The 27,761-nt window shown below is 40.4% G+C and overlaps 1 protein-coding gene and 1 pseudogene across 2 annotated transcripts in view; both read right to left on the reverse strand.

Moving 5' to 3' along the window:
- Positions 1-27,761, reverse strand: part of SYNPR (synaptoporin) — a 309,053-nt gene that overhangs the window by 64,772 nt on the left and 216,520 nt on the right. The window lies entirely within an intron of this gene.
- LOC104997065 lies at positions 15,875-16,420 on the reverse strand (annotated as a pseudogene).

Consider the following 27,761-nt stretch of genomic DNA (forward strand, 5'->3'; position numbering starts at 1 on the left):
GCTGAAGCCTGGCTTGGAGAATTTTGAGCATGACTTTACTAGCATGTGAGATGAGTGCAATTGTGCGGTAGTTTGAGCATTCTTTGGCATTGCCTTTCTTTGGGATTGGAATGAAAACTGACCTTTTCTAGTCCTGTGGCCACTGCCAGTGAGCTTACTGGAGGTCAAATAGGTAGTGAAGGGCAGAGGTGAGTCTTGGATGCAAGCAGATTAGGAGGAGCTATACTAGTAAGTATGACACTTTCCTACCTCTCTGCTTCAAAAATTACAGCATCCTTAGACTTCCAGTCAAATATTTGTATAAAAATGGCTGAGCCAGCTTTCCCATGCCATCTAATCTAATGGTAGACGGATTGTTTTCACTAAATAAGATTCTAAACCAACATTCGTTCTGCTTCCACCTCAAAGCACTTGAGTTAGGCATCGTTCAAGGTACCCAGCAATGATGGAGTTGAATCCCTTTAGGCCAACCAATAGAAAGTCATTAAAAGCATCCAAGTTTCCAAATTTTGTCCTGGGTTATCCTAACATTTGCTTTATAAGTAAGCAGAGGGCAATGAACTTGACTGCCTCAGGTACTGAAAGTGTGCTCATCATAGCATCTGTGGTTCTTCACAGGAGGAGAGTAAAGGACAGCACAGATTCATCTTCAGATAGCACTGTGCCAGTAAGGGCATCTGGTCATAAGACTTTTGAAATGGTGAACAGTATGTTTCACCGGGTGCGGGACAAAATAGGACTTAAGCTCCTAACATTATACCTCGGGGTGGTTCAGTGCAAGACAGTAATGACACATCCCAAGGGTGGTGACCCCACCCAGGAGTAAATGCAGGAGGCATTAAGGTATTGGGGAGAAAGTTGCTGCCACAGAATTTCTGACAGCCAGGATTAATGTGGCCAAGTGGACATCAGAGGGCAACTGGCAAATTGTGGTGCTGAGCACGCTTCTCCTCACAAGATAATTTTCTGTAGCTCCTGTTTCAATCTTTGCACCAGTTGATAAAGACTCAAATCCTCTTGCTCTACTCCTTTCTCTCTTCCTTCCAGGAAATACTGGCATTTGTCTGGTTTTTAGATTGTCCTTTCCTTTGCTAGTCATATGTGTGTATGTGTGTGTATAATGAGTGCATCTGCATATGCATTTGCAGACACCTCTACTTGCTCAGCCTGTATGATTTGCAACATAAATGACTACAAGATCCTGTGAGTTTACATATACTTTTAAACACATCTCATTTTCTCTTCCCAGCAACCTTCTTTGTTTACAGATGAGAAAGCTGGAGGTCAGACAACTTGAAAGAATCACCGAAGATCACCCAGATGGCAAAGAGAAGAGGCAAAAGTCCGCTATGCTCAAGTCCTTTATTCATTCACGAGGGATTTATTGAGCCCCATGCACCAGTCATTAGAGAAGCTAAGACGGGATGGCAATGAGTTGTGAGGAATGGGAGTGAAGATTATACAGAAGGTTGAAAGGGACAAGTCCCCTCTGACTGCCATTTCCCCTGGTTTTCTTACTGAACTTGAAGCATGGCATTTGGTGATGCTACTTAGGACAGTGATGGTGAGCCCACCTCTGCTACTGCTGGGTGCTGATCACCAACTGACAACTTTTTTGAGTGCATACTAGGCTAGGCACCAAGCCAAAGACTTTCATGTATTATCTCATACCTTTAAACTAGATAAAGTGGGTACTATTGCCCTTCTTTTTAGTGGAGAGGAAAGTGAGGAGCACAGCGGTAATTCAACTTATTGAAGCAAAGGCCTTCAAACAAAGTCTGTGTGTGTGCTGCATTGCTTCAGTAGAGTTCAACTCTCTGCAACCCCATGGACTTCAGCCCACCAGGCTTCTCTGTCCATGGGGTTCTCCAGCAAGAATATTGGGATCCATACTGCCATCCTGCAGGGAATCTTCCCGACCCAGGGATCAAACCTGCGTCTCTTAAATCTTCTGTATTGGCAGGTGGCTTCTTTACCACTGGCACCACCAGGGAAGCCCAAAACAGAGTGTATATGACCCCAAAGCTTTTACTCTTAACCTCCCACATGAAAAAAATATAGTATTTAATACTATTCATTGTTTTTATCACTCACCTATTTACTGACTTCCCACTGCAAGGCTGCCCTTTCTGAGAAACTTCTTGCAGTCAGTCATGGCTCAGATGGTAGAGAATTTGCCTGCAATGCAGGAGACCTGGGCTGGATCCCTGTGTCGGGAAGATCCCCTGAAGGAGGAAATGGCTACCCACTCCAGTATTCTTACCTGGAGAATTCCATGGACAGAGGAGCCTGGCTGGTTACAGTCCACAGGGTTGGAAAGAGTTGGATACAAATGAGTGATTTTCACTTTTCACTGTCCCTCTCTCTATTAATCTCCACCTTGTTGGTTGTTTCTTAGCAGGAGAGTGGTCATGGGTTGAATGTTGGAGTGTCTGGGATCTGTGATATTTTGTTCCACATTTCCTGGGCTCATGGGTGGTTTCAAACTGTTTCTCAAGACATTGATTATAGCAAGGATTTCCTTTATGCCACCAGCACCTCTTAAAGCGTACTTTTATGCTGTGGTCAAAATCTGAGGAGTGTCTGACTTCATGGAGCCTTAGGTATAGGATCTATTTAGGGTGGAAAAGGCAGAAAATGGGGACAGTGTGAGGACTGAGAATAGTCTTGGGAAACATGCCAATTGCAGTTGAGAGCTGAAAGAAGGCTCCAACATCTGCTCTCTGGTTGCTAAAGCTGGACACAAGTTTGAAGTCCTTATCCTGCAAAGGAACTGGAGAGACTCTGTCTGAGACATAGGACTCACTGATCAGAAGCTGAAGAGGATCTGTTTACCTGATCTGTGGACAAAAGGGGTCATTACTAGGCAAAATGAAAACAATCCAGGTTACAAATATCCTTTGAGGAGCACCTCAGGGATTTTAATGATGCTTTCTTTTACCAGGAAGGTCAGTGGACTCAGAGGTGGTACCTATACTCCTGTCTGCTACACATAAGCTGATTTCCAGCTTCCTTATTTTCAGGTAAAAGGCATTGCTTAGGCAGCCAGAATCACTTTTGCAGATGTTTTTGCCCTAAGTTTGAATCAAAATCAGCTCCATCTCCAAGACTTGCAACCAAAGCACATCAGGCATTCACTAAAAATATTTTCCTAAAAGAAGAAAACAAAACTAAGGGAAAGAAAAAACACTGTATATATTCTGGCTCTTAAACACAAGGGCTTATCTCCTTGATGTGATTCTGCATTAAATGAACTAAAGCTTATTGGTTTCCATGGGAGGCACTTTCTATTACTTTTTTCTGTTCTTTATCTTACCATTAGGGAAGATACTTTTTTTCTTAAGGAGAATATTGGGCAGAGAGAACTGAGCTAGACATGGAAAATGCAATTAAGGTTATTGCAAAGAATACTCTTTTCTATGCAATTTGCTGTGCTTGTTCATATGACGATAAGGTTGGAAAATGACTGGCTCTCCTCCCTAGTATATGCATGTCAGTTCCATGGGCTAGAAAGATATTTATCAAATTTACTGAAAGTGTACTATGCTAGTAGGATCTTTTCAAATTTCATCCCCTCTCTACAAGTTTGCATTTGTATAGATAAACATTTCAAAGTAAAAAGGTAGACTCCAAGGTGATTAAAAAGAAATGGATCTGTGGAAGCCAGGGCATGGCCTGGAGTAGCACTGAAAGAAGAAAAACCCTCTGAAACCATATAATGACTTGCAAAGAGGCACTGCCATTCTCATAAGCTATGACTTATTAATTTTAGTTTCTTCAAATAGAGTTTGAGTCATAGGGAACTCAGACTGCCTCTACATTGTCAAATTAAAATAGATAATGAGGTCGTTATCTGTATATTTCAGGGAAATTTTTTTTTCCCCTTCTTGTTTGCCTTCCCTGAACTATGGTGCTATACTCGAGTGAATTACGAAACAAACAAGTCTCAGAGTTTTGTTTGTTTTTTCTTTACACTTGAATGTCCAGGCAACTGCCTCTCGTTGTCCATTTTATCTAGTTAGTACAGAAATGTTTCACAAATAAACAATTTAAAGGCTTCAACTAAAAGATTTTTATATTTGGCACACATATAGGTCACGTGGGAGAGGGCTGCAGAAATCTGTCTGAGCTGACCTTTTGTTTAGAGTTTAGGTCAAACTGATTTGATTTATTAACAGTCAAAATATGCTATATATAAAAGTTCAATCAATACAGAAATGATTAGAGAAGGAAAATATAAGGTTTCTCATAATTTCAATTAGTATTAACAACTTAAAAGACGGAAATCAAACAGGGTCTTTAAACTGCTGTTTATTACCTAATAAGATGACCAGCAAATACCTTATTTTTTTAGGAAGATCTGCTATATTCTTGGAGAAGGCAATGGCACCCCACTCCAGTACTCTTGCCTGGAAAATCCCATGGGCGGAGGAGCCTGGTAGGCTGTAGTCCATGGGGTCGCGAAGAGTCAGATACAACTGAACGACTTCACTTTCACTTTTCACTTTCATGCATTGGAGAAGGAAATGGCAACCCACTCCAGTGTTCTTGCCTGGAGAATCCGAGGGACGGGGTGGCCTGATGGGCTGCTGTCCATTGGGTCGCACAGATTTGGACACGACTGAAGCGACTTAGCAGCAGCAGCAGCAGCCATATTCTTAAGTCTAATAATATACCTAAAGATCCCTGGGTTGAATTTTTCAAACCCAGAGATGGAACCCAGGTCTCCCACATTGCAGGCAGATTCTTTACCATCTGAGCCACCAGGGAAGCCCAATATACCTAGAGGATATATGAATTATCATATTGTTTAGAATGTTCTATATTAGTGTACATCGCATAATAATTTTATTAATGGTCCTCCAGTGGTGGAAATTTTATTTCCCATCTTTAAACACTGAAACATTGCCTTGAACATGTATCTTTGGATATCTGTATGTTCTTTGGATAAATTTCTAGAAGCAGAACTGCTGGGGAAAGGAGTTTATTCGTTAGGGTTCTCCAGGGAAACAGTACTAATGGGATACATATTATAAGGAATTTAAGGAATCTATTTTAAGGAATTAGCTCATGTGAGTGTGGGGGCTGGCAAGTCTGAAATGCACAGGGCAAGCCAGCAGCCCGGAGATCTAGGTAAGAGGTGATGTCATGAACTTAAGTCCAAAGCCTGGAAAAGCAGAATTTCTATGATGCAGTCTGAAGGCAGAACTTCTCCCCCAACCACCCCTTTTTTTGCACAAGAAATCTCAGTTTTTGTTCATCACATCTTCAACTGACTGGATGAGACACACTCACATTATGAGATAATGTATTACATTTATTGTAATAGAAAGAAAGTGAAGTCGCTCAGTCGTGTCCGACTCTTTTGCAACCCCATGGATTGTAGCCTACCCGGTTCCTCCGTCCACGGAATTTTCCAGGCAAGAATACTGGAGTGGGTTGCCATTTCCTTCTTTCCGACCCAGGGACTAAACCCAGGTCTCCCGCATTGTAGGCAGATGCTTTACTGTCTGAGCCACCAGGGAAGCTTTATTGTAATGCTTGCATGTAACTGGCAATTGCAGTTGCTACTCCTAGGTGAATTGCAAACAGTTTCCAATGCTCAAAATTCAAGGCAGAAGTCTAATTACTAAAGTTGATTTTTTAAAAATCCAAATGCTTTCAAAAAGAAGAATTCCAAGACCTAGAAATACAATGCGTTCTATTACTATACTGCTCTGTCAAAAAGTCACCCTTATCAGCAGTTATTTGGTCATTTTCTTCTTCTGCCTGCTGTCATTTCATTCTTCACATAATAACGACCTCATTGAATGTTCAGGATAGGGAAACTAACAGAATCCTTGCTGGGAAGGCAATTCAATATATCTGCCAGATTATAATAAAATAAGCAGGAATCGTTCATACATATAGAACAAAATGCAATCTCCTTTAAACCACTGAAAAGCTATTGCCCTGTCAAGTGGCCGTGAAGTTGTAAATTTCCAGTTCTTCAGGTTGTTAATATTACCACAAATACACAAATTCTTTTTTTGGGAAAAACAAAAAACAAAAAAACGTCTAAGGCATAAGGAAACACTGTTCATCTTAGTTAACTAAACACAGTTTGTTCAATAAATTTATCAGCTCAGAATGGAAACTGCTCTTCATTGTCAGCAAACATAATGTCATCCATGTTCCTGATGCTTTGCCAGCAACAGGGGATTAATCATACTTTTTTCAAGTTGCATTTGAAACATGACATCTAAGAATTCATTTTCCACATAGCAACCAGAAATCTCTTACATAAATCAGAGCATGTCACTCCATGGCATAAAGCTCTCCTTTAAGGCTTCCCCTCCCACTCAGGGCCAGATGCAAACACCTCATTGCGGCTTACAGGTCTGACATCATTTGGATCTTGCCCACTTGTTTGCTATCATCACACCCACTTGATACTTTCTCTTCCTGGAACACAACTCCCCCGCCCACTGGGGCCTCTTAACTGGCCTTCAAGCTGTCCACCGTCAGCTTTCTCTTCATTCAGATTCTCAAGGCAAGTATCACCACCACTGAGAGACCTCCCTTGACCACCTAATCTAAAGGGCCTGTCCATCCCATTATCCCACTTCACTGCTTAATTTATTTTGTTTATTGCTCTAGTGCCTGTCTGAAGTCACACTGCTTATTTGTGAACCTGTGTTTTGCCTGTCTCTCCTCCTAGGCTCTAAGTAGCATGAAGGCAGGGATCCTGTTTATTTTTGCTACCTATAACGGAGCACCAAGTCAAATCACAGGCAAAACACAGATGCAAGGAAAATGGCTTTCTTGCATATTTAGTTCTAGTGGGAATGAATGGAGAGACACTCAGGGTGATCCCACACTGTCTATCCCTGTAAAAGAATTCTTGGGGACAACTTTGTGCCTCTGAAGTTAACAATGAAAAAGAGACCGTTTTTCACGCTGCCCAGGAAAAGGCATGAGGTAGCTTCCTCTCCTCACCCATTCTAGTCCACATACATGTTTGGGGTCTCAGGGAATCCTTGACTATGTCCTGCTTAATCCCTTCCTGCTTATCCAAGCCATCCTCCAGGACATCTGTTCCCAAATACATCACCTCAATTTGAACCAATCGCCTATGAAAGACCATTGTATACAACATCTAGCAAAGATTCTACCAGAAAAACTTTGAATATTTTAATGAGGCCACTGATACTAAACTATTCGTTGAAGGGTCCCAAACGTCTTCAAAAGGAAAAAAACAGTGGTCATTGGAAAGATTTCAAACAAAACCAAACTCAAAACCCTTCTATGTGTGTGTTTTTTTTCCCTTGATTCACAGAATGTTTAAACGGAAGCGAACAGAAGTGAAATCCTGCTTCTTCCCCTGATAATTAGAAACCAAGGTCTAAACCATGTGAATATATGCTGCAAATAATTCTTGCAAGTAATTTCATATTCAATATTTCTATTTAGCTCCCTGGAAATACTTAATGTTTATGAAAACTCTAGAGCAGAACTTCTCACACTGTGACTCAAAGACCCCTGAGGATATATGAAACCCTTCCAGGGGGTTCATGAGATCAAAACTAATTTCACAATAATACTAATATGTTATTTGTCACTTTCAATCTCATTCTCTTGCAAGTATACGATAGAGTTTTCCAGAAGGAAAACTGCTATAGGTTGTGGCTGTTGTTCTGATGGCTAATAAAATGCATATTTTTATATTTTATACATTTCTTAGCTTTGATTTCTAATTTGGTAATCTTCTAAATATCCACAGACATATTCCACACAAATGAAAAGCTCTTTGTAGTCCTCATTTATAAGAATGTAGAGGGGTCTGGGACTTAATGCTTGAGAATGGCTACTCTAAATGATGATTTTTTACTTTCCCCCAAATCTTCATTTTTCTTATGTCCATTTCTGCTATTCAAGTTATATGGACACGCATGGCCTGATATTGAGTACCTATCATATGCATGTCATCACACTAAGCAATCATTTGTATTGTCATCAGCCAATGAGTGTGTAGAGTATCTATCAGCTTCCTGTCCTTGGCAAATACTCAATAAAGGGCTCTTGCATGAGAACTGCAGATGATACTACCTAGATATCCTCTGTCCCACTGACTGTCCATGCCTCACCTAGAGGGCATATGCCTTTATCTCAGATTACGAATCCTCCCTGGTCTTTGACATTTCATTTTCATCCTACCTCAAATGGCCTCTTAGGCTACAGGTAGGAAAAGAGAGGTTAGACTTAGATGTTCCGCTCTGATGATTATCCAATGCACTCACTCCCTGTCCATCCTTTATCTCTTCCCTGAAAGTGAGTCACAGACTGAGGCCTCAAGAATGGGGACATTTGCAACATGAGATCAAGAGTTATTTATTTTAGTGTCCCCATGGAGTAGACATCTGATGTTTTGCTTCAGTTCAGTTCAGTCGCTCAGTCATGTCTGACTCTTTGTGACCCCATGAACCACAGCACGCCAGGCCTCCCTGTCCATCACCAACTCTTGGAGTTTACCCAAACTCATGTCCACTGAGTTGGTGATACCATCCAACCATCTAATCCTCTGTCGTCCCCTTCTCCTCCCACCTTCAATCTTATCCAGCATCAGGGTCTTTTCCAATGAGTCAGCTCTTCACATCAGGTGGCCAAAGTATTGGAGTTTCAGCTTCAAAACATCGGACCTTCCAATGAACACTCAGGACTGATCTCCTTTAGAATGGATTGGCTGGATCTCCTTGCAGTCCAAGGGACTCTAAAGAGTCTTCTCCAACACCGCAGTTCAAAAGCATCAATTCTTCGGCGCTCAGCTTTCTTCACAGTCCAACTCTCACATCCATACATGACCACTGGAAAAACCGTAGCCTTGACTAGACGGACCTTTGTTGGCAAAGTAATGTCTCTGCTTTTTAATATGCTGTCTAGGTTGGTCATAACTTTCCTTCCAAGGAGTAAGTGTGTGTTAATTTCATGGCTGCAATCACCATCTGCAGTGATTTTGGAGCCCAGAAAAATGTCAGATGTAGACCTGATCAATTGTCATATTTCCTCCTTTGGACTTAAAGACCTAAGACAGGCATGTTGGATCCTACTTGAAAACAATGAGGCCAATACAGAAGAAAACATGTGGAGAAAGAGAAAAGGATTCTAGTCCCCTAGATTTAGGGATTGTGTTCCTAGCATTCCTTGGCACATAGCAGGTGCTCAAAAATATTGATTCAATTGACTTTAATTTAGCTTCTTTACAAATGACTGAAGCATCTCATATAAAAATCTTTTAATAAATAAAACCATTTAATCCTTTATCCTGAATAGGCATCAACTGCAGAAATACCCACTGGCATTTCAAAGTTTGATAAAATCCACTTCCTCTCTCTTCTATTGAACCTCTCTCCTGCACTACCATGCAGTACTTCTCTAGATTTTTATTTTAATTCCAAGCGTCCTCTTGAGAAAGTAGTTGTTTTAAATCAGGTTATGTCCCATGATTCAAGAACATTCTTTTCTGAAAGTACTTTTAGTTTTGCATTTCTCTGTTTAGTTTCTCTAATTTCTTAAATCTTGTGAAAGAAATTCTACACATGGCCAACCTATGACAACCCTAATAGTCTGGATATCAAGCCAATGAACATGAACCAAAGTGAGTGAGAAAATAAAGATTTTTAATAAAAGGAGGATTATAATTAGGATTCAGTACTCAATTTGGCTCCTTCAATCAAGGAAAGCTTAACCTAAAGTTTAGATTTTCATCTAAAATCTAGACAATTATTTCAGAATCCCACATATATAAATATTCAGTGGGTCTAATTGTCTGTGATGAGTGGGCCAGTGTACTATAATTTGACATCTTCAATTGGTTGAACTTAATAAGAAAACTATGCTATGGTTTTTCCAGCAGTCATGTATGGATGTGAGAGTTGGACTATAAAGAAAGCTGAGCACCGAATAATTGATGCTTTTGAACTGTGGTGTTGGAGAAGACTCTTGAGAGTCCCTTGGACTGCAATGAGATCCAACCAGTCCATCCTAAAGAAAATCAGTACTGAATATTCATTAGAAGGACCGACGCTGAAGCTGAAATTCCAATACTTTGGCCACCTGATGCAAAGAAGTAACTCACTGGAAAAGACCCCCATGCTAGGAAAGATTTAAGGCAGGAAGAGAAGGGGATGACAGAGGATAAGATGGTTGGATGGCATCACCAACTCTATGGACATGAGTTTGGGTAAACTCTGAGATTTGGTGATGGACAGGGAGGCCTGGCATGCTGCAGTCCATGGGGTCACAAAGAAGGAAACATGACTGAGCAACTGAACTGAACTGAATAAGAAGACATGTTAAGAAAAGCTTACCAACCAAACTCCCTTCTTCTATGGGATTAGCAGGGCTTCTTTTGAGAAGTTTGAGATGAGATTTATCTTATTATCACTGAGTCCAAGAGCATACACACATACACACAAACTGGCAGGGCACAGACTGATCATTCCTCAAATCTTGCCTCTGCTTGACTTTACTCTTTTTCCTAGTTGTGGGCAAAATGGCAGCTTCATACCCACACCTCATTAACTCATTAACCCTGATCACCAAAAGCAAACATCCCTCTGTGCTCCAGATGAAAAATCTAAATTAAGTCATGTGTCCATCTCTAAAGGGCTTTCCATGTGGGACAGTGGTAAAGAATCCGCCTGCCAATGCAGGAGACACAACAGAGGTGGGTTTGATGCTGGGTTGGGAAGATTCCCTTAAATATGAAATGGAAACCCGCTCCAGTATTCTTGCTTGGAAAATTCCACAGACAGAGAAGCCTGATGGGCTTGTGGGTTGCAGTCCATGGGGTTGCAAAGAGTCATATATGACTGAGCAACTGAGCACAGCACAACACAATCTATCTCTAATACAATCATGGAAGCCAAGAGGCTGGGTGCTCTAACTGGCCAGGCTACAGTCATGTGCCCTGTGTGTGTGTGTGTGTGTGTGTGTATGGGGTAAAAGGAGATGGAGTAGAACTTCATGTGACCTTCATGAATGGGTTATTCACTGAAAGATAGAGTCCAGTACTGAAAAACAGAAATAACAAATATCTACTGCATGGGGATCTTCCTTCGCAGAGCATGTCTGGATTTAAAAAAAAAAAAAATCTCTGTACTTCCAATGTCCAGTATTAAGCAGATGCTGAATACATATTTGTTGAATGAACAAAGAATTACATGTAATATTACATGTGCCTCACTCCATAATAAGGATCAACTCTGTGTACTCTCCAGCGAGGATATTTTGCTGAACTCATGCTCATCACGTTATAGCCCCTTCTACATTCATCTTTCCCTATTCTTATTATATACAAGCTCATTTCTTTTTCTGCACTTTCCCACTTTAAACTACTACTTAAAGTACTCCTCAAGTTTATTTCCACCATGAAGCCTTTTCTGAGGATTACATGCCTCACTATTTTCCCATCTTTGAGTTACCCGTGCTTCTGATTTCTGCACTTAGCCTTTCATGAGTAAAGAGGCCTAGAATCAGGCTACCCATGTTTAAACCTCCACCATTTACTTGCTTTGTCATCTTGGCAAATTTCTTAATTGTTTTGTCTATAGAGGGTGTGAATCATAGTATCTACCTCTCAGAGGCTGATGCAAGGATTAAATGATATGATACACAGGTCATTAGCACTGTGCCTAATATACAGTAAGTGCTCAGGAAATACTGAATATCATTCTAGCTGATGGAACAAATAGCTGTGTGCCCTGTAGCAGACAAAGATGGTGTCCTGCACCATGTCTCCTTGGCCTATCTGACTGAGTTCAGGCAGCTGATGTAGATGCTGATAAACCTCCTACGTTATGCTTTCTTCTCTGACTGAGGGCTTCCCTTAGCCTGAGGAAGCCTTTTCTGCTGCAAGTAAGGGTAGTTGGAAGTAGAAGGTACGAGGTTAATTCTCTTGTATGCAGCTTTTAATAACTGGGGGATAGAAGTCCCAGCCTCCCTGGTGCCTAGTCTTAGGATTCTTGGGTGTGTTCCACACAGTTTCTCAGAGGATCCCAGCAGGATTGGGTGTGAGTTGCCCATAGTAGTAACCTGCACACAAATGCAATTAAAAAAAAATTTTTTTTAAACCTTATTTTGTATTGGAGTATTGCTGATTAACAGTGTTGTGATAGTTTCAGGTGGACAGCAAAAGGACTCAGCCTTTTGGGTACATATGTATCTCCCTTAAACTCCCCTCCCATCTAGGCCGCCATATAACATTGATCAGGGTTCTCTGTTGCTATACAGTAGGTCCTTGTTGCGTATCCATTTTAAATATAGCAGGCAAATTTTTTTAGCTTGTCCTCCTTACTTTCTTCACCCTTGCTTCACTCGTTCGCTTGTGCCTCTTGGGATCACCTCACACAGGAGCTCCCTGTGCCCAAGTCTGTCAAAAGGCCTGACTTGGGGGGAGCCCAAAGTAAGACAGCTCCCAGCAGTTTAAACTGTTAAAGTCATTTCTCAGTGTGTGTGTGCTAAGTTACTTCAGTTGTGTCCGACTGTTTGTGACCCCGTGGACTTTAGCCCACCAGGCTCCTCTGTCCATGGGATTCTCCAGGCAAGTATACTGGCGTGGGTTGCCATTTCCTCCTCCAGGGGATCTTCCCAATCCAGGGATTGAATCCGCCTCTCTTGTGTCTCCTGCATTGGCAGTTGGGTTCCTGGGAAGCTCTCATTTCTCAGGGTATATTTACTTAAAGCAGAGATCAAATTCTTTTTCTTTTAATTGAGATGTGATTGACATATAACCTTGTTTTAGGGTATATAATATACTGATTTGATTTTTGTATATATTGCAAAATTGTTATCATAATAGGTTCAGTCAACATCCATGACCACATACGGTCACTATTTTTTTATGATGAAAGCTTTTTAGCAAATACAGAATACTGTACAGCGCTGTTAACTACAGTCACCAAGCTGTACATTATATCCCCAGCACTTGCTTATAACTGGAAGTTTGTACCTTTTGACTACCTTCACTCATTTTGCCTATCCCAAACCTCTTACATCTCTATGGCTAGACATGTTTTGTGAACCTACACCACAGAATTCCTTGCTGAATAACTGATATATTGTGAGACAATTTTTAGTATTTAGATTCAAGAGAAAGAAGTCCTGTGGTTTTCTCACCAGAGCTGATAGGTTTTTGTTTTTTTTTTTTAATATTTATTCATTTATTTGGCTGCACCAGGTCTTAGTTGCAGCATGTGGGATCTAGTTCCCTGACCAGGGATCGAACCTGGGCCCCCTGCTTTGGGAGCTGAGAGAGTTAACCACTGGACCAGCAGGGAAAGGTTTGATTTTCTTTTTGTATTCCTGATATGGCTCAAATTTGGGATATATAGGTATGAAAGCTTGACCCCCTTTTGGAAAATTTAGCCTAGGAACTACAACTTGTGAAAATGAGCCATAAACTGGGTTTATATATAAAAATAACTTCACACTTGTGTGGTGGATTTTACTTTGTGAGGGATCACTGATCTACTGAGTGACTAGTACAAACATACAAAGATGTCAAAATATACCTAGAATTGTGTGTTTTTTCTTAAGTAACAGAAATCTGTCAAATTCGGAAACTGAAAAAGCAGATGTCCTGGTGCAGAGGTATAAACAGAAGTGGGGAAAAGAGAAAAGGCCTTTGTTTTCCTTCTACTAAACAAGTGGCTAGAAGAAATTAGGGGTCTAGTCAGATGAGGTTTATTCTTTGCAATAAAATAGCTCTGCTCATGTTTGTTCTATTTATGACTTACTGCTATTTTCAGAAATGTTTAGGCAACTGTAGATTATATGAACAATAAATTGTTCTTGTTCAGTCGTTCAGTCATATCCGACTCTTTGTGACCCCATGGACTGCAGCACGCCAGGCTTCTCTGTTCTCTATTTCCTGGAGTTTGTTCAAACTCATGTCCATTGAGATGATTATGCCATCCAACCATCTCATCCTCTGTTGCCCCCTTTTCACAATAAATGATGTTTTTTTAAAAGTGAAAAAATAGAAACAAAGGTATACTAATAATGTGTAAAGTTGGTCTTGAAGACTGCATGAGGTAACCATTGCCACTGTAAAGTCTACATAATAAATCAGGTCCAAATTCAGAGGCTTATAACAACCACCACCTACTGCTGCCCTTGTGTTTCTGGCTGGAGTAGCTCTGCTTCATATGCTATGCTATGCTAAGTCACTTCAGTCGTGTCCGACTCTACGCGACCCCATAGACGGCAGCCCACCAGGCTCCCCCATCCCTGGGATTCTCCAGGCAAGAACACTGGAGCGGGTTGCCATTTCCTTCTCCAATGCATGAAAGTGAAAAGTGAAAGTGAAGTCGCTCAGTCGTGTCCGACTCTTAGCGACCCCATGGATTGCAGCCTAACAGGCTCCTCCGTCTATGGGATTTTCCAGGCAAGAGTACTGGAGTGGGGTGCCATTGCCATGTTAATTCTGGCAGTCAGGATGAAGTGGGGGCGTGTCTACCTGCAGGCCTTTTCTTGCTGATGGCAGAGGCACAGGAAGGCAGACAGGAATATGCCATGTCTGTGAAGGATTCATCTGGACAATGTCACACCATTCTGCTCACATTCCATTGGCCAAAGCAAGTCACCTAACAAGTTAAACATCAATGGGCAGGGAAATATACTCTGTCTCATGTGACCATGGTGACTGACATTGCAAAAACTAGTTTGGGGAAGGGGACAAATAATCGTGACCAGTAAGTCTGTCTGGGGGAATAATATTAATGATCACACTGCTTTCTCATATGCATTATGCGCCAGTTATCCTGTTCTCCTTCGACTTATCAGACATCACCTTTATCCTAATTATTCTCTCTGCTTGAAATTATTTCCCCTTACATTTCTTCCACTTCTATAATATAAACTCCATGAAGGCAATGTTTTGAGGGTCTATTTTCTTCACTGATGGTGATCTCTTATCTCTCAGATGCTGCCAGCTGCTTATATAAGATTTGAGTTCAAAAATCTTATTGATCAAAATTCATTGTATGTATACTTTTTTTTAAATGTAATACTGTTTATTTAACTTCAGAAACATTTCAACATTCTAAACATACAAAAAAAAAAAAAGAACATTGCAGATCATGTTTAGTACAGAAGGTTCTTGAACTTTATTGGTGCAGTGGCTCTTGGCTTTGCTGACAATGAAGAGTTCTATGGTTTGTTCAAAGAAAAACAGTTTAAAACTACCACACTTCAACTAAAAAGGATCCAAAACACTTCTCATGCCAGCTGACTGCAGGATGCTATATCATTATATACAAAAACAAGACAACCTGAAGCTAAATGCATGCCCACTGCAGTGTCCACGGGTCCAGCCCCACGGTGTATGCCCTGAGCTACGGCCCCTCTGGAAGGCTTCACCCCGACAGCCTCCGTACCAAGCAAGGAGAATCAAGAGTGTGTCTCGGTTGCTTTGTTCTTTTTACAAACTATAGATATGTACAGTTGAAAACTCGGGATTTCTAGCCAATGACCATAGAATTAACACACCACCTTACAAATTAAAAAAAACAAACAAACCCAGAAACATTTTTAAATGCCTTGTCACACCACAGCAAAGTGCACAGAGTGAGGAGAACATGAGAGCCTTTTCGTTTTAAAAATGTTTGGAAATATGTACAACTTTGATACAGTTTCCAGGGGCTTTGGACACACATGGCCACTTCATGTAAACCAATGACAATTGCTAGAACACTTTGAGAGACTACGATATGATCGTGAGCCAACTGGGTATTAAACCTAATGATGGGAACAGACACATCTTGGGTGAGAGGTGTGTCAATCATGGCGCTCCCTACTCGAAGGTATTCACAAGGCGAAAGATTAACAATTTTTTTTATTCCTCCTCCTCCTCCACTTCCTCCTCATTTTCTTCATCTTCCTCTTCCATGTGTTTCCGGGCAACTTTGGCAGGACCCTCGGTGCCATCAAACTTCCCTTTAGCCTTCTCATACTTCTCCTTCAGCTTTGCTGCCTTGTTGCTTCTCACTGTCATTTAAGGTATTCCACATCTCGCCCAGCTTCTTTGCCACATCTCCAATAGAGATGCCAGGGTTTGTAGACTTGATCTTTGGGCGGAATTCAGAGCAGAATAGGAAAAATCCATACGGTGGTCTCTTGGGGGCATTAGGGTCCTTGCCTCCCTTAGCTGGTCCATAATCCTTCGTTTCCTGATCATAGTGCACTTTATCTGCCTTTCATTGAATTTAGACTTCTCTTTTCCAGACATGGTCTTTCACCTCTCAGAGCATTTCTTGGAAAATTCAGCAAAATTGACAGGGGCCTCCAGGTTTTTCTTCTTATGTTCCTCTCTGCACATCTGCACAAAGAAGGCATGAGCAGACATCTTGCCATTTGGTTTCTTGGGATCACCTTTGGCCATCTGGACTGTATTGTTCGCTAGTCTGTATGCACACTCCTAATACATTTGTTGATGAGATAACTTTGTTCAAATGTTTCAAACCACAGTATGTTTCAGTAGCAGAGCACTGAGACATTGTTCTGGAAGCACAGTAATCTGGATAAAATTTATTCACCAAAGGGTCTATTTCCCACCACAAGAGACCCAGGATTCAAAGCTTTAAATATCTTGGATTACTGACAACCAAGGCTAATTACTCCAATGAAGTATTTTAGAGTCCTGCAACATAGTTTGTTAATTGTACAAGAATTTTCCATGTGGTGTGCTTCCCAGGTGGCTCAGCGGCAAAGAATCTGTCTGCAATACAAGAGATGTGGGTTTGATCCCTGGGTCGGGAAGATCTTCTGGAGAAGGAAATGGCAACCCATTCCAGTATTCTTGCCTGGAAAATCTCATGGACAGAGGAGTCTGGCAGGCTACAGTCCACAGGGCTGCAAAAGAGTTAGACATGACTGAGCCACTGAGCATGCACACACAAATTCCATGAGATAGGGAGACTTATTTGTTTCTCTTAGGGAGCTCAGCTTATCCTGGGACATGTGAGGACTGAGCTAGCATCTCACATTTAGGAGGCAAACAAATATTCATTGTAGCATGAATTTCCGTAGGTAATCTCAATTCATCATACCAAGCATTTCAGGTTTAAATCCAAGACACTTTCTGATATCAGAAAATACCTTGATATCACAGAATCCTTCAACCTGGAAACATTAAATTTTCTATCTTTAAACATTCATGCATTTATTTATTCAGTAAACATTTCTAAGTACCCATTACCGGCCAAACATGCCTCAAAACACAAATACCTAAGGAGCTTATACACTAGTGGGGACACAGATGCATAAACAAATAATTACCATGGAATATGATCTTTACTGGAAAGAAAATGTGAACCTTCAGATAAATGCAGCTCATGGTTGAACTAGGGATTCAGGGAGATTTCCTAGTAGAGATGAAATCTAAGTCAGTTCATGAAAGAGGAATAAGAAATTTACAAGGCAGGAAAGGGGTTGGGTGGGAAAGTGGGAAGAATTTTGTAGACAAAGAGTAAAGTTATAGAAATGCATGAAAATAATAAGTTTGGAGAACTACAAATCACTCTACAAACTTACCATCTCAGGGAGATAATGACTGATCGTGGTTTTTATGTTTAAGCATCAGCTTGACTGAAACATAATTAACCATAATATAATACCACAAAATTCATCCTGGCTTTTAATATTTATATAGCCTTTAGTATATTCACAGAGCAACCTATACCACTGTCTGATTTCAGAACATCTTCACCCCCCAAAGAAGTCTCCTACCTATGAGCTGTCACATTCCATCCTCCCATTCTTTTTCCCCTGGAAACTACTAATATACTTTATTTCTAGAAATGTGCATATTCTAGATATTTCACATAAGTAGCATATTGTACAGAGAAGGCAACGGCACCCCACTCCAGTACTCTTGCCTGGAAAATCCCATTGACGGGGGAGCCTGGTAGGCTGCAGTCCATGGGGTCGCTAAGAGCCGGGCACGACTGAGCAACTTCATTTTCACTTTTCGCTTTCATGCATTGGAGGAAATGGCAACCCACTCCAGTGTTCTTGCCTGGAGAATCCCAGGGACAGAGGAGCCTGATGGGCTGCCGTCCATGGGGTTGCACAGAGTTGGACACGACTGAAGTGACTTAGCAGCAGCAGCAGCAGCATATTGTAAGTATATTTCATCTAAACAATTCAGAAAATAAATTCTGCAGTTATTTTTATAATTATATGTATTAACGTATATATAGTGTATTCATTTTCCTCATCAGTATTTTCTGATTTTACTTTATTACTTTATTTTCTGCCACTTAGTTGTGTAATCTTAGGCAAGTTATATAATTTTTCTGATTCTTATTTTCCTAACACTGAGAGTACCTCTTTTCACTGAGTTCTTATAAACATTAAATGAGAAATGCATGTAAAAGGTCTGAGTAGAGTATCTGATATACAGAAGTACTTCAAAGGCTTAGATGTTAGCTTTTTCTATTTACTTTTACCATGAGAATATTAGTAGGTGATACACTATGAGTATCTGTTGACAAAATGTAATTTTCACATGTTAATTAAAGAAATTGGAAATGGAATAATGCAATCCCTAAAGTTCCATTTCACTAAACAAAATCAGCTGGCTCATCTTTCCTCCTAGCTGTAACTTGGTCCCATACCCACATGAGAAAACAGAAAAACATTGACAGACTTTGTTAACTTAATGCTCCCATCAATTCAAATTTCTGATTTATTCATTATTTGATGACTTCTTTCAAGGTTGGCCCTTTCATCTTTCTATAAAAAAGAAGGCTTCCTAAGAAATGTAATAGGTAAAAAAAAGAAAAAAAAAAAAAAACTCCTGAAATATGTGGGCAACACAAATGATGAATAAACTATTTGAAAGCACTTGTCCAAACATCTTGTACTGGAATTTCAAGTCTAATTTACTTAACAAATAGAAGTTTTCTAGTGTTTCATCTTTCCCATTAGCTCTAAGGGAGTTTCATCCCTTATAGTGGTTTTCTGATTTGCACATTTTCCAAGGTAAACTTTAACGGGCATTAGCTGTGCTTTGGTTGACAAGCATTTATTCTTCTTTCTCTTATTAGTAGCACCTTGGTTTCTTTTGAGGAATCACATCTCTTTGAGAGACAGCATTTCTTCCTCAAAAGGAACATTTCTAAGCCAAGGATGTGTGTGTGTGGTCCAATTTAGACAACTATAATAGATTATTTTTCTGGATTTAGGCTCTTGAGTGGTATTATATAAGAATGGGATGAGGGGTTGAGTTGAATCATTTCCAAAGCAATGCACAGATTTGACTATAAATTAAAGTCATTTCTTAGTTTCAACTGTATATATGTCTTGAGTTGTCCCATTTCCTGTATTTTCTGGAGCCCAGTTCCTCTGTATTTCCTTTCATTATGTGAACTTCCCTAAGACCTTCCAATAAATTACTTCACTTGTTGCTCAAAGGCAAATCGTATTCTTGCAACCTCCAAACTCCTAGGCATACATAGTCTGCCTCCAGCCCCTGTGCACTCCCAGACCTTCCAAAAGAAGCAGAGCTACTTATAGCCAGTTTCTGTTAACTCATTTAATCTTCAAAAAGACTCATCACAAACTCCCTTGAAATTCTCTTATTCCTTTTTTTCCCACTTAAAATTTTTTTTTACAAAAAAATTTTGGTTTGTTGTTGTGTTGTGTTGGTTTCTGCTGTACAACAATGTGAATCAGCCATAATTATACATATATCCCCTCCTTCGTGAGCCTTCCTCCCCTGCCCCGACTCCACTCCTCTAGGACATCACAGAGTGCCAGACTGGGCTCCCTGTGTTATACAGAGACTTCTCAACAGCTATCCATTTTACACATGATAGCGTATATATATTGATGCTACTTCCTCCATCTGTCCCACTCTGTGCCTTCCCCACTGTGTCCACAAGTCCATTCTCGATCTCCTATTCCTTTAAAGTTTCAGAATCTTTCAAGTGTTCCAGACCTTTCCTCCAAAGGATTTGACTGAAACCACATGTGATAGGAGAAAGTGACATTTGATAATGATGGAGAAAACCAGGAAATCCTCTTCCCATCCATCCTTCAGTTTTTCAATAAATATTTAATGAGGACATACCTGCCCTGTTCTAGATATTATAAATACAAGAATTACTAGGATGGAGTCTTGTTCCTTAGAGAGCCTAGAGTCTAGTAGGAGAGATAAGACACACAGAAATAGCGCTAATGCCCACAGAGGCTGTGATAAGAGTCACAATTGAGGTAGAGATCAAGGGCTACACGAGCACAACGGAGAGAAGATTAATTCAGGCTGGAAGGATTGGGGAGGATTTCAGGGGAGGAGATGAAACTTTCAGCCAACTAATCCTCCTGCAAGTGTCCAGTGGCCAATTATCTCCAGGAAATGGAGTTTGCAAAATTAAGCCTAGCCCACAGAGGATCGTTTATTTTCTCTTAGCATGGCATATTACTGTTTCCAAGGTTTATGCCTTCTTGGGAAATGTACTAAATTGCTTAGGACAGGGACTGAGAATACAAGGATGTCAAACCTTGCTGGTCTGTGCCTAATATGTCCGGGGCCTAGTGTCTGCCTCATTTTAATTGGTGGGACCAAGAGACGACTGACCATGGTCTGGATTGGGGCCAGTGTGTCTCTAAGCAGTCTTGAAATATGGCTTAAAATGAACTACCACCTCCACACAGCCACTTGGGCTTATTTTCTTCAAATGGGGACAGCGGCTACACCAAGCCTGCAACTTGTTCTCAGCTGCCTTGAAAACAGATATTCCTTTCATGTCCTTTTATTGCTTTCTTCTGTCCACATAATGCAGCCAACGTTCTTCATTTTAACAGAGAATGGATGCTCTGTAAAAACCTGGGATGGACAATCGACCTGACAGAACAGGCTTGAAAAACTTATTACTGCGCATGGCCATACTGGCAGGGGGTTTACGTGAAATGCCCCTTTCACACTGCTAACCTCAAAGACATTAGGAAGCAGTGTTATTTGGACTACAAAATGTTGTATACCTTGGTGACGATGAATTCATCTACGAAGTCAGAAAGTATATAATTAAAAGAGATAAAGTCACTTCTTTTCTTTAAAGATCTCATTTTTTCAAGACAACAATTCAATTTGGTAAAATAAGTAGCCCTGTACCCACTTGCACCTACCTATAAACTTCACATTGTGGTCAGTGTTCTCACTAGGCTTCCACTGGACAAGAGCAAAGGGGGAAAAAACAAACAAAACAAAACAAAACAAAAAACGGTTGGCCATTGCTTCTCACAGAGTCCAGGGAGAAAGACTCTGTAACATCATTATTTTATTGGACCCTGCTGTGTGAACACATTAGGGAGGGTGCTTCTGGGGGATGCACTAGCAGAAGCTCCTTGGGAATGACATAACATTCCTGCAGAAGTTGGCAGAAAAGAGACATAAGGCTTCAGTGGGAATTCTAATGCTGCCCTGATTTTTCCCAGCCTCAGGGACCTGAATTTTCAGCTTAGTTCAATGACCCCTAGGATGTCCTGAAGATCTTTTCCTACTTGGGAAGGGGTGAAGACAGAAAAGGCAGAGGTCTTCAGCTCTATGGACATTCCTTTGTTCCCAGTGCTCAGTGGAAAAGAGTCACTTCTGAATTTCATCTGACAGGACACAGGAGATTGCTGGGGCCCAATGAGTACAAATGTATTTGTTATTATGAGTTGAACTGAATCCTCTACAAAAGGTATGCTTAATTCTTAACCCCCAGTACCTTAGACTGTAACCTTATTTGGAAAAAGGGTCACTGCAGATGTAATTAATTAAAATGAGGCCATGCTGCAGTATGGTGAGCCTCTGATCTAATATGATTGGTGCCCTTATAAGAGGATGGCCATATGAAGACAGAGACACAGGAGAATGCCACATGATGACTAAGGCAGAGACTGAGTTATGCAGCCATAAGCCAGGGAATGCCAAGGATGGCCAGCAAACTGCCAGGAGTCAGGAAGAGGCCAGGAAGGATTCCCCTGCAAATTTCAGAGGGAGCATGGCCCTGTAGACACTTTACAAAAAATTTGCCTATGGACAGTCTGATCTTAGACTTCTAGACTCCAGTACTGTGAGATGATACATTTCTGTTGTTTTAAGCCATGCAGATTGTGGTACTTTGTTATAGCAGCCCTGAGAAACTCATACATTTGCTCAGAACTCATCTAGATTGTATATTATTGATACTTGTGACTAAGAAACTTATGGTCCACTTTATACCTGCCTCCTCCTCACCACTCCCTGAGCATCTCCTAAGTTCCCCATATGCTCTTTCACCTCTGGGAGGGTGCTACCTTCCTGGCACAGCCAGAACCTGTGACCCCCAAGTCTGCTCAAAGTCTACTCATCATTCATAGTCAGTTCAAGGGGAAAAGTCACCCATCATTCTGAAGGGAGTGAGAATAACAGTGTCTTCCAAAGTGAATCATTTGTACCAGAACTCTGCTTGCCATTTAGGTAGCTTTATTTATTATATAGTAATTTATTATAACTCTTTAAAAGTTGAGACTCTGGTTCCTTTTACATCTCTGAGATGCTTACTTCTCAAAATACAGTTCTCAAATTAGGAGAATAAATTCAGAGAATCTTAGCACCCATCCCATACCAAAATCAGAATCTGCATTTAACAAGCGCCTGTGAGACTGCATAGATGGTAATACTTGAGAAGCTGACCCTAGAGAACCTTGACATACCAGCATACCATACATTCACTGAATGTATGCTTCACATCGGCTGCTTAGCTGAGTGTTTTTATTTACATTATTCCAGATTAGTCATTTTGACGATTCTATTAGCAGTTCTGTGAGGAAGGTATTAACCTATTACATGGATGAGAAGATTGGAGGGAAGCTAGATTGGGAAATTCAGGGTGTATTCCCATATTTCCACCTCTCTGCCCAGTTCAACACAATGCCTACTTGGCCTACCCAGCAGTTTTTCAGGCAACAATGGTATCTGCCCAGGAAGCTGGAATTTCAGAGGGACATCTGAGCATCTGTTTTCAATACAGGCTTTCTTTTTCTTCTGCTACTTTAACAGTTAGAGGATGAATGTGTGTCTCTCCAGATACTCTATCAAAAAAGAGTTCCATGGAAACGCTCATTTTGAGAAATGATGCAAATTACACAGCCCTCTTGAACATTAGTGGTGGAGAGCACCTATTAAAAGCTTCATCCCATGACCTCAGTAAATATACCTACTCAACTTGGTTTAACTCAGTTTTCCCTAAAGTTTATTTGACTCCGAATTAACATGGTGTAACAGCCATTAACATTCTGTGAAGGGCATTCTGGTTTAAAATGAGATGTTAATGACAAAGAGATCAAGAGAGAGATTCACTTCATGGATTGCTTTTTAATTGAGAGAGAGACAGAGGTAGAGAGACAAAGAAAAGAGAGAGAGAGAGAGAGAGCTTTCTCTCCTGTGGTTATTCTTCAAAGTGGAAGTTTTCTCAAAATGAGATATTAGCATGTGGCAAGAGCTAGGAATCAGCATGAGCTTCTGAACCACTGGGAAGAGTGGCTCATTTCTTTATGCATTATTTAACATCATAACGTCCTTCCTAGAATCTTCTGTTCCAAGCTGTAACTCGAGACAAAGACCTTTGATAAAATTAAGTAGGATGTTAGCTCTGAAGCACAATGGGAAGGTAAAGTGGCAGATTAGATCATATTAACTTTTAAAAAATGATCACTAAGGTCATGAGCTTGACACATGGGGGGGTGTGGTATTGCAAAGTAGCAGGATAAAGCCATGCAAAAGACATTAATTACCCAACAGGGGGTTTCTAGGGAGAGGGAGGTGGAGGCTTAAGCATTTGGCTACCAGGGGAAATCTCTTTTCAAGGATTCTTTTCTCCTTTGAGATGAAGGACTTCATTAAGAGCCTTTGTGCTTGATGTGGACTCTTGATAGTTTCATGGGTAGATTTATTTGTATTCCTGGTGCTGATGGAGAGCAGCTCCTGATCCACAGAGCTTCTCAGGGTTCTGACAAGTGATGCCCCCATTTTCTGGAGTTTCTAGTCAAAGACAGGCATCCTTTTAGTGCAAATCCAAAGCCATGATTGATCACTACTTGCATGCTTACAACGGAAACAAAGGATGGGGTTTCCTAGGTATTTTCTTTTCAGGAAAGAGGGGATTTGAGGTTGGTTATTTGGAAGCACACATGGCTTCTTGAAGCTCCTTTCTTCTTTTGAAAAAAAATTTTATTATTTATTTTTGGTTGTACTGAGTCTTCGTTGCTGCGTGGGCATTTCTCTAGTTGTGGTGAGCAGGGGCTAATCTGTAGTTGCGATGTGCAGGCTTCTCATTGCAGTGGCTTCTCTTATTGTGGAGCACGGGCTCTAGGGTGTGTGGGCTTTAGAAGCTGCTGCCAGAGGATTCAGTAGTTGTGGTTCCTGGGCTCGAGAACACAGGTTCAATAGTTGGGGTGCACCACAGGCTCAGTTGCTCTGAGGCATATGGGATCTCCCTGGATCAGAGTTACTACTGCCACCAGGGGAGCCATGAAGCTCCTTTCTGTGAAGACATGGACACAATCACCTGAAATACTTTTCAGACAATGTATGTGGCATCAGCTTTACAAAAAGAGATAAAAGCAGGTAGACTGGAAGTGCTAACAGCAGTTTTCCTCTGAAGTCCACAGATATATTTTTCACGGTGCCCTGTGAGCTCATGTCCCCATATTATTTGCTGCTCTTCTGCCTGGCTTTATTTCAGCAGTCCCTTTGTCCGGAATGCCTTGGCTCCCATTTCTTTTTTAAAAAATCTTTTGGCCACACTGTGCGGCATGTGGGATCTTAGTTCTCCAACCAAAGATTGAACCCACACCCCCTGCATTGGAACTGCAGAGTCTTAACCACTGGACCACCATGGAAGTGCCTTGGCCCCCATTTCTGCTGATTGAAATCTTACCCATTCTTCAAGGCCCTGTTCAAATTTCTTGTTTTCAGAGAAGGGTTTCCTGATTACCTTCAGAGAAACAAATGCTACTTTTCCATGGCTTCTTTGGACCTTTATTATAGCACTGATCACATTTTGATTTCTACAATCATGGTGTCCATGTCTCTATCTCCGAGGTTCACTTTTGAAGACGGGATTGGATTTTTCATCACATTTACTCCCCTCCACACTGAGCTCATAGCTGATATTCAGTAAATGCCAGATGAACAGTACCTCAACACTGCAAGAGAGACTACAGTTGTGGGCAGGCAAAGTTTACCATTCAGTATGCTGATGTGAATTTAAGATAATATTCCTCTTACTTCTAGGCTTGGTGCTTCTTTCTTTGTTTCCTGATCTGTTTCTAGACCAGTATTTTCCAAACACAAGTCACTGGCATCACTCTCAAGAGTCACATCTGTAGACCACTTATGCTTTCATTTACTTAATATCCTTTTCTAAATTGATTCCCCTTTTCCTGATACCAACTCATTTAAAAAGCAGACCATTTATCTTGAATTAAAAGTCTAGTATCATAAGAGACTATTACGAACAACTATATGGCAATAAAATAGATAACCTGGAAGAAATAGACAGATTCTGAGAAAAGTTCAATCTTCCCAACTGAACCAGGAAGAAATAGAAATTATAAACAACCCAATTATAAGCATTGAAATTGAAGCTGTGATCAAAAATCTCCCAAAAAACAAAAGCCCAGGACCAGATGGCTTCACAGGAGAATTCTATCAAACATTTAGAGAAGAGCTAATGCCTATCCTTCTAAAACTCTTTAAAATAATTGCAGAGGACGGAACACTTTCAAACTCATTCTATGAGACCACCATCACCCTGATACCAAAACCATACAAAGACAACACAAAAAAAGAAAACTACAGGCCAATATCACTGATGAACATAGATGCAAAAATCCTCAACAAAATTTTAGCAAACAGAATTCGGCAACACATCAAAAAGCTCATACACCATGATCAAGTTGGGTTTATTCTAGGAATGCAAGGATTCTTTGATATATGCAAATCAATCAATGTGATATACCATATTAACAAATTAAAAGATAAAACCATACGATAATCTCAATAGATGCAGAAAAAGCCTTTGACAAAATTCAGCACCCATTTGTGATTAAACTCTTCAAAAAAATGGGCATAGAAGGAACCTACCTCAACATAGTAGAGGCCATATATGATAAGCCTACAGCAAACATTATTTTCAATGGTGAGAAACTGAAGGCATTCCCCCAAGATCAGGAACAAGACCAAGGATGTCCACTTTCACCACTATTATTCAACATAGTTCTAGAATTCCTAGCTACAGCAATCAGAGAAGAAAAAGAAATAAAAGGAATCCACATCAGAAAAGAAGAAGTAAAGCTCTCACTGTTTGCAGATGACATAATGCTGTACATAGAAAATCCTAAAGACAGTATCAGAAAATTACTAGAGCTAATCATTGAATTTAGCAAAGTTGCAGGATACAAAAGCAATACACAGAAATCACTTTCATTTCTATATACTAACAATGAAAAATCAGAAAGAGCAATTAAGGAATCAATCCCATTCACCATTGCAACAAAAAGAATTAAATATCTAGGAATAAACCTACCTTAGGAGACAAAAGAATTGGACACAGAAAATAATAAGACACTGACAAAAGAAATCAAAGATGACATAAACAGATGGAGAGATATTCCATGTTCCTGGGTAGGAAGAATCAATATTGTGAAAATGACTATACTACCAAACGCAATCTACAGATTCAATGTGATCCCTATCAAATTACCATTGGCATTTTTCACAGAACTAGAACAAAAAATTTCACAATTCACATGGAAACACAAAAGACCCTGAAAAGCCAAAGCATCTTGAGAAAGAAGAATGGAACTGGAGGAATCCACCTTCCTGACTTCAGATTAGACTACAAAGCTACAGTCATCAAGACAGTATGGTACTGGCACAGAAACAGAAATATAGACCAATAGAACAAGATAGAAAACCCACAAATAAACCCATGCACCTATGGGTACCTTATTTTTGACAAAGGAGGCAAGAAAATCAGTGGGGCAAAGACAGCCTCTTCAATAAATGATGCTGGGTAAACTGGACAGCTACATGCAAAAGAATGAAATTAGAACACTTCCTAACACCATACACAAAGATAAACTCAAAATGGATTAAAGACATAAATGTAAGACCAGAAACTATAAAACTCTTAGAGGAAAACATAGGCAGAACACTCAGTGACATAAATCAAACAAGATCCTCTATGACCCATCTCCTAGAGTATGGAAATAAAAACAAAAGTAAACAAATGGGACCTGATTAAACTTAAAAGCTTTTGCACGGCAAAGGAAACTATAAGCAAACTGTCACCCTCAGAAGGGGAGAAAATAATAGCAAATGAAACAATTGACAAAGGATTCGTTTCCAAAATATACAAGCAGCTCATACAATTCAATACCAGAAAAACAAACAACCCAATCAAAAAGTGGGAAAAAGACCTAAATAGACATTTCTCCAAAGAAGACATACAGATGGCTAACAAACACATGAAAAGAAGCTCAACATCGCTCATTATTAGAGAAATGCAAATCAAAACTACAATGAGATATCACCTCACACCAGTCAGAATGGCTCTAATCAAAAAGTCTACAAACAATAAATGCTGGAGAGGGTGTGGAGAAAAGGGAACGCTCTTGCACTGTTGGGGGGAATGTAAATTGATACAGCTACTATGGAAGACGGTATGGAGATTCCTCAAAAACTAGGA

This window comes from Bison bison, unplaced genomic scaffold (assembly GCF_000754665.1).
Source record: "Bison bison bison isolate TAMUID 2011002044 unplaced genomic scaffold, Bison_UMD1.0 scf7180017864304, whole genome shotgun sequence".
NCBI lineage: Eukaryota > Metazoa > Chordata > Mammalia > Artiodactyla > Bovidae > Bison > Bison bison.